The sequence below is a fragment of the Benincasa hispida genome, chromosome 2 (genome assembly GCF_009727055.1).
Source record: "Benincasa hispida cultivar B227 chromosome 2, ASM972705v1, whole genome shotgun sequence".
In the NCBI taxonomy this organism is placed as follows: Eukaryota; Viridiplantae; Streptophyta; class Magnoliopsida; order Cucurbitales; family Cucurbitaceae; genus Benincasa; species Benincasa hispida.
The window spans coordinates 51,811,779-51,820,371 of NC_052350.1; the positions used below are offsets into that span (position 1 = coordinate 51,811,779).

Here is an 8,593-nt window from a genome sequence, read left to right on the forward strand (position 1 = left end):
ACAGACATTTGACCCAGCTGTTATTACGAACAACCTGTGAAGAGTCGACTTACTAATTATGGTTAAATCATGTGGACATACACTGAAGGGAATGCAACTATGAGCTTTAGTGGAGTGACTCATTAGTTAACGAATGGGGATTGATTCGATGTCAAGAGTTTAGCCAATTAATCTCGAATTGTTGGAGCCCATGATATGTAGGTCCATGAGGTCCCCCTACTAGCTTGTTAATAAATTAACTTTAGAGTAGCATGATAAGTTAATTTGAAACGTTCAAATTAAAATTAAATGGAATTCGAGAATTAATTAAATATTTAAATATGATTTAAATATTAAATTCATGAATAGGGATTCATGAAGGTGGAATTTGTGTAAAATTAATTTAATATTTGATAGTAAATTAATTAGAATTAATTAAATTGTTTAATTAATTGTTTATTTTATTAAAAGATTAATTTATGAAATTAATTTTATAAAATCAATAATAATTTTATTTTTGAAATTAAGTTGATTTTGGAAATCAATATTGAAATTAGAAATTTGGGAAAAAAAAAATAACTAAAACAATAAATTGGAAAATTGGTTTCCTCCACTCACTTAACCAAGATGCTCATACAAAATCCACTTGAATTGATTCACTTTTCAAGCATGAGCTGCACCACATGCAGCCTCCTTCTATGCATGAATATTATGCAATAAATAGAGAAGATGGAAGGGGAAATTGGGTGCACAAACTATTAGAACTTGCTGAAGTTTTGTTGAAAACTTGTAAGGTTTAAGAAAAGTTCTTCAAGTTGCATCAGTGGTGTTATTCTCTAAATTCCCTTCATTCAAACCTATTTTGAGTCCCACAACTCAATCTAAAGCTCCAAGAGAATAATAGAGAAGATCTTGAGGTGGTTCACAAGAAGTATTGGAGAAGATTTGTAAATAAAGCATGTTCATACAATAATAAGAGGTATATTAGCATGTAAATTAGTGATCATTGTTGTTTTCACTGCATGCTAATATACTCTTTCAGTATGTTGATGATATTCTACTCATATGAAATGAAGTAGAATTTCTAGTTGACGTTAAGAGATGGCTGACTACGTAATTCCAAATGAAATATTTGAGTTTAGCAGAGTATGTTCTTGGGATCCAAATAGTTTGGAATCACAAGAATAGAACTTTTGCATCATCTCAAGCATCTTATATAGACAAGATGTTGCCTAGATATAAAATGCAAAATTCCAAGAAAAGAACGTTACCTTTCAGACATGGAATTCATCTGTCTAAGGAACAAAGTCCTAAGACACCTCAAGGGGTTGAGGATATGAAACGAATTCTATATGCATCAGCAATAGGGAGTTTAATGTATGCAATGTTGTGTACTCATCCCGATATATGCTATGTAGTTGGAATAGTCAGTAGATTTCAGTCCAATCCTGGATATGATCATTGGACTGCCGTTAAGAACATTCTCAAGTATCTCCGACGAACGAGAAATTATATACTCGTATATGGTGCTAAGGATCTGATCCTTACTGAAAAAACTGATTATGACTTTCAGACCAATATAGATTCGAGGAAATCAACTTCCAGGTCCCACTCTATATGGAAAAGTGTGGAGAATTATCAAGCAAAGTTGTATTGCTGACTCCACAATGAAAGTTGAGTATGTAGCTGTAAGTGAAGCAACGAAAGAAGCAGTATGGCTCAGAAAGTTCCTGATGGATTTAGAAGTAGTTCCAAATATGCATCTGCCAGTCACCCTGTATTGTGATACCAGTGAAGCAGTTGAAAATTCAAAGGAACCTTGAAGCCATAAGCATGGAAATCACAACGAGCGGAAGTACCATTTCATCAGGGAGATAGTACATAGAGGAGATGTGATCGTCACGTAAATAGCCTCACAAGACAACTTAGCTGATCCATTTACGAAGGTCCTCTCGGCTAAAGTGTTTGAGGGTCACCTAAGAGGACTAGGTCTACAAGATATTTGTAACTAAGGCAAGTGGGAGATTTTATGGGTATCTGATGCCCTAGTTTATTGTATTTATTTCTTTTATTCTCTTAGTATAACACAACATTGTATATATTTGTATATATTGATACATTGGAGTTTCAGTCCAATTGGGAGTATTGTTGGGTTGTGTGTCCTAAAACTCACAGTTGCTAAAGTTAAACACATTCTATTATCAATAAAGATGTTGTTCAACATTTCTTCAATAAAGTTTTTATTGAATCTTTAAATTGCATTCATACAGTCTAAATTCAATAAACTAAGATCCATGGCTATTATATAGATACTTGAACTTTATGTAGAGACATAAAGATGTATTAAGTTCAAGTAAATAGCCAAAATGGTCTATAGTATATGAATAAGGTTGGATGCCTTATTCTGGCAACACTATTGGATATAGCCTACTCTGTAGTTGTTAAAAGTTGTTGTAAAGGTGCTATAAATAAAGTGATCCTGTTTCGTTTATATATTGACATGAGGAGCGGGTCATCCTATATAATGAGTTTGCATAAGATCGGACCAAGGAATAAGTCACTCTTACTTTATAACACTGTTTACTATTTAAGACTGACTATTTTGCTTAGATGATTAGGTAACTCAATCTTAATCCTGAGCTAACTATGAACTCCTATTTATTCTGAATTATCCTTAGATTTACATAGGTGAGGGTTGGATCAAAGTGCTAGTTTCATAAGCCTCCCATTTCAGGGGTAAGACCAGGTAGACAGCTGGGGACATAGTGTTTAAGACGAAATTTACACCTACCCGATTTAGGGATAAGAGAGATTGTTATCTTAAGTACTGAATTCAGGTCTTGAACAAGGGACCCCACCCTCTCATTGGCTCGAGAGGGATCCAGTTTAATGTTTGGATTATAAACCAAATGTTCATTAGAGGATCAGTAGAAACTTAAGGAACAAGACGTAATATCGGGGGTAAAACGACATATTGACCCAACCGTTATTACGAACAACCTGTGAAGAGTCGACTTACTGGTTATGGTTAAATCATATGGACACAAATATATCTACAGTGAGGAGAGTGCACTATCGAGCTATAGTGGTGTGACTTGATAGTTAACAAATACTAATTAATTCGGTCTAAAGAGTTTTAGCCAATTAATTTTATATCGTTGAAGCTCATAATCTATAGGTCCATAAGGTCCCTCTACTAGCTCGTAAAACATGAACACCTTGAATTATTAAATTGAGTGAATTTGGAATGATATAAAACAGAATTGTTCAAATTGAGTTTCAATTTGAAAATGTTTAAATTGAAATTAGGGTTTGAATTTGAATAAGTTCAAATACAAATTAGGGTTTGTATAATTATATTCGATATAATTAATTAAATGTTTAATTTATTGAAATAAACAATTTGAGAGTTTATTATATTTAAATATTGATTTAAACATTAAATTACATGAATAAGATTCATGTATGAAAACTAAGTGCGTGGTTAATTTGATATTTGATATTAAATTATTTAATTAATTAAATATGTTTAATTACTTGAAAATAAAATTAATTTCCATTTGAAATTCAATTTAAGAATTTAGATTTTGTAATTTAGATTTGATTAATTGAGAATTAATTAAATCAAATTTTAATTAATTATAGAATTAATTAAAACAAATAAAATTGGAAATTTGGAAATAGGGAATTTAGTGGGTTTTTCCCACTTTTCTCAAGCATGAGGCGTTTCTCATGAAAATTGACACCAATCACACTTGGAATCTTCAACTAGCTACTGGCATTCATGGCTGATGAAGTGCTTGCATGCTGATGGTAATTAAAACCTCCTGAATTATGAAGAAGAATGGGGTTCAAAAGCTGAAGAAAATAGTTTTCTGAAGTTCATATTCTTCCTCACAAAAACCCACATTTCTAACTTCACAAATTCACTCAAATTCGACTTCCACCACTCAAATTCTAGGCTGAGAATAGAGAGAAGATCTCGTGGTGGTTCACTAACGATTTGGAGCTGAATTAATGTGAAGTGCAGCTTGGATTAGGGAGAATTCATCAAAGGTATGCTTTAGAACTCAAATTAAATGTATTAAGAGTGCTTATTGATTTTGTTTGCTTCTGTTGCATGCCAGTATATCCTATCATGATTATGGTTAAATCAAGTGGACATAAATGTATCTACAGTGAGGAGAGTGCAACTACTAAGCTATAGTGGAGTGTCTTGGTATAACAACAAATATTGATTTCGGTTTAAAGAGTTCAACCAATTAATCTCAAAACTTTAGAGCTCATGATCTGTAGGTCCATTAGGTCTCTCTACTAGCTCGTAAAAGGATTGAACCTTAGAATAACGTGTTGAGAGAATTTAAAATGTTCAAATTCGATATAGGGATTAGATTTATATATTCAATATAACTAACATTTATTTAAACGGTTTTGGAGAGTTAAAAATATGTAAATGAGATTTAAATATTAAGTACATGAATAAGGATTCATGTATTGGATTAGTTATTTAATTAATTTAATATTTGATATTAAATTATTTATTTAATTAATTAAATTTGTTTAATTCATTATTTATTTAAATAAAGTATTTAAAACAAATTTGAATTTGAAATTACCAAATTCAGAACCTATATTTTTTAATTTTAATTTTAATTTATTAGAAAATTAAATTAATTAAAAAGAAAATTGTTAAAAAAAGTGGAAAGTGGGTTTTTCTCGCTCTTCCTTTTTAACTATACTTAATCCACTCAACTGTGGAAGATTGAGGGTCAATCTCCGATATTAACTCATTTCCATGTCTAGTTTACTTAAATACTAGCTTAATCAAAAGAAAATTGGTGCATGCAAAAAAAAAAAAAAGCTGAAGAAATTTTTCTTAAATTTTTTCTCTCCATCTCTCCAAACCACATCCAAAAATCTCATTCAACTTGGATCCTACAATCCAATCACGGTCTTGTCCATAAAATTGATCTCCTTCACTTGATATGTCTCTCTTTTATCCTATTTTGTTATTTTCTTTAGTTTTTAAATGTTTTTTATTTTAATGAATCGTTCCAAAAATTCATGCCATATTTGGCTTTTTGTTTGTTTTCTTTGAACATAAGGTCATTTACAATCAAGTTTCTTAAACAATTTTCTTCTCACTTTGAAAAAACATTCATGAAATCTCCCTGCCTTAAAAAAGGAAAAAAAAAAAAAAAAACTATTCTTCCAAACTAAAAACTTCACCGAAATATAATAATTTTCTTTTACAATGGTATGATAATGGACACTCTAGTTTGAATAATTAAAATTTTTCCACATGATAAAATATATTTCGTAAAAATGTAAAGATTTTCAAAAGAAGTATCTAAGTTAGAACTCATAGTGCGGAAAAGGATTTTGAAGAGTTCGGATGATGAGAATTAAGTAGTTGAATGAGCCCTTGAAATCAACCCATTATCACTTTTCATCCATAAAATACCACGGGCCTCAACTAGGTGAGATAGTACTCCAACTCAACTTCTACTCTAATTGAATTTATTAGCCCCACTATGTTAGTTAAAAGGGGTCGATGTCTTGCAAATTCAAACCAAAGATGGAAAATGAATGAGTAAAACCATGTTGCGTAAAACAAAATTGTGTTATTTTATATTTAATTGGTTTGTAAGTTATTCAACGATAAGGCCGGACAACATTTTCAAAATGTAACAGAAACAATCCATACAGATAACGCTTGGCAAGTTAAATTCATTAACAATATTTCTATATTAGAATCCATCAAAAAATAGAGTATAAATATAGATTGAAAAGAACTCTCACCTTAATCACAATGTTTTCTTATATAAACACATTGATCAAGACAAATGCAAATAAAACCAACCATAGAGTTGGAGATTCAAAGATGTTTAACCTTCATTGACTTGTTTTTACCCTCATTGCAACTTTATGTTCCATTTCTTTTTGTATAGGAGACGATGTCTCTTATGATTCAAATACCATAATTATCAATTGTGAACCACGAGTTATCTTCTCAGGGTCAATTCATTATCCACGCAGCACCGAAACAATATGGCCTGATTTTATTCAAAAAGCTAAAGATTGTGGATTTGATGCAATAGAGACATACATTTTTTGGGATTGCCATGAACCTCAACGACGAAAATACGATTTCTCTCGACATTTGAATTTTATCAAATTCTTCCAACTCATTCAAGATGCTGGGCTATATGTCATGATGAGGATTGGTCCTTACGTGTGTGCGGAGTGGAAATACGAAGGCTTTCCACTATGGTTGCATAATATTCCAGGAATCCAACTTCAAACAGACAATCAAGTCTACAAGAACGAAATGCAAACTTTCACAACAAAGATAGTGAATATGTGTAAACAAGCCAACCTATTTGCATCGCAAGGAGGGCCAATAATCTTAGCTCAAATTGAGAACGAGTATGGAAACGTGATGACACCATATGGAAATGCAGGAAAAGCATATATCAATTGGTGCACTCAAATGGCTGAATCTCTCAATATTGGTGTTCCATGGATCATGTGCCAAAAAGTGATGCCCCACGACAGATCATTAATACATGCAACGGATTCTACTGTGATAACTTTAGTCCTAACAATCCTAAGAGCCCAAAAATGTTTAGTGAAAACTGGGTGGGATGGTTTAAGAAATGGGGCGACAAAGACCCCTATAAAAGTGCAAAAGACGTAGCCTTTTCAGTGGCAAGATTTTTCCAATCTGGTGGCATGTTTAACAATTATTACATGTAGCATAGAGGCACCAATTTTGGAAGAACCTCAGGAGGTCCATTCATCACTACGTCTTATGATTACAATGCCCCACTTGATGAATATGGAAACTTGAATCAACCCAAATGGGGACATCTCAAACAACTCCATGCATCCATCAAAACAGGAGAGAAGATTCTCACTAACGGAACCCGCTCAGACCAAAATTTGGTAGCTATGTCACTTTAACGAAATTCTTTAACCCAACAACAAGAGAGAGGTTTTGCTTTTTGAGCAACACAAATGCCAGCAATCATGCTATCGTAGATTTGTAGGCAGATGGAAAGTATTTTGTACCAGCTTGGTCCGTGAGCATTCTTGACAGTTGCAACAAAGAGGTTTTCAACACTGCAAAGATCAATTCTCAAACATCTATGTTCGTGAAGGTGCAGAATGAGAAGGAAAATGCACAACTCTCGTGGGTTTGGGCTCCGGAGCCCATGAGAGACACTCTACAAGGAAATGTTACATTTAAGGCAAACCTCTTTTGGAACAAAAAGGAACCACTGTTGATTTCAGCGATTACTTGTGGTACATGACGAATGTTGACACCAACGCTACATCTTCACTTCAAAATGTAACTCTCCAAATGAATACAAAGGGTCATGTACTTCACGCCTTTGTGAATAGAAGGTACATTGGATCGCAATGAGAAAAAAATGGCCAGAGTTTTGTATTTGAGAAATCCATTCTATTAAAACCAGGAACCAATACCATTACCCTTTTGAGTGCCATAGTAGGATTGAAAAATTACGATGCATTTTATGACACGAAACCAACTGGAATTAATGGAGGTCCCATTTATCTAATTGGAGATGGAAATGTCACAACTGATTTGTCATCAAATTTATGGTCTCATAAGGTTGGATTAAGTGGAGAAATGAAGCAACTTTACAACCCGATGTTCTCATTGAGAATAAATTGGAGCACATTAAATAAAAAATCTATTGGGAGGAAAATGATACGGTACAAAACAAGCTTTAAGACATCTTTAAGAATTGACCCTATAACATTGGACATGCAAGGAATGGGAAAGGCCAGGCTTAGGTAAATGGACAAAGCATAGGCTATTTTTGGCCTTCTTTCATTGCTGGCAATGATAGTTGCAGTGCCACCTGTGACTACAGAGGTGCATATGACCCTAGCAAATGTGTCAGAAATTGTGGCACTCCTTCCCAAAGATGGTATCACATTCCAAGATCGTTTCTATTAGATGACACAAATACGCTAGTTTTGTTTGAAGAAATTGGTGGAAATCCTCAACAAGTCTCAGTTCAAACAATCAATATAGGAACTATATGTGGAAATGCTAATGAAGGAAGCATATTAGAGTTGTCTTGCCAAGGGGGGCATATCATCTCTAAAATCCAATTTGCTAGCTACGGAAATCCAGAGGGAAAATGTGGTTCGTTCAAGAAAGGCTTATGGGATGTGAGAAACAGCGCCCTTTTAGTGGAAAAGACTTGCATTGGTATGGAAAATTGTTCAACTTATGTATCTCAAAGTCATTTGGATTAGGCGATGCTACCAATTTATCTGCACAATTGGCAATTCAAGCACTATGCTCAAAGAATTGAGTGGTGTAATATACATTCTTTATGTATAATAAATGTTATTTTTTGGGAATAAAGTATTTTATTTCTTTCCTTTTCCTGGTATGATTTACTAGTCATAAACATAAAAGAAATTGAAAACTTCTCAACATTCTTTTCTTATCCTTAAACATTTCATATCCTTGAAAAGTTTCTATGCTTCATATAAATTACCTACCATCAAACAACATAATTGGCGAAAAAAAGGGGAAAAAATTACTTGATGATGAAATGATAACTTGATC

At 33.0% G+C, this 8,593-nt stretch overlaps 1 pseudogene; it reads left to right on the forward strand.

The window, feature by feature from the left end:
* The first annotated feature begins 1,646 nt into the window (after positions 1-1,646).
* LOC120072146 lies at positions 1,647-8,333 on the forward strand (annotated as a pseudogene).
* The last annotated feature ends 260 nt before the right edge of the window (positions 8,334-8,593 follow it).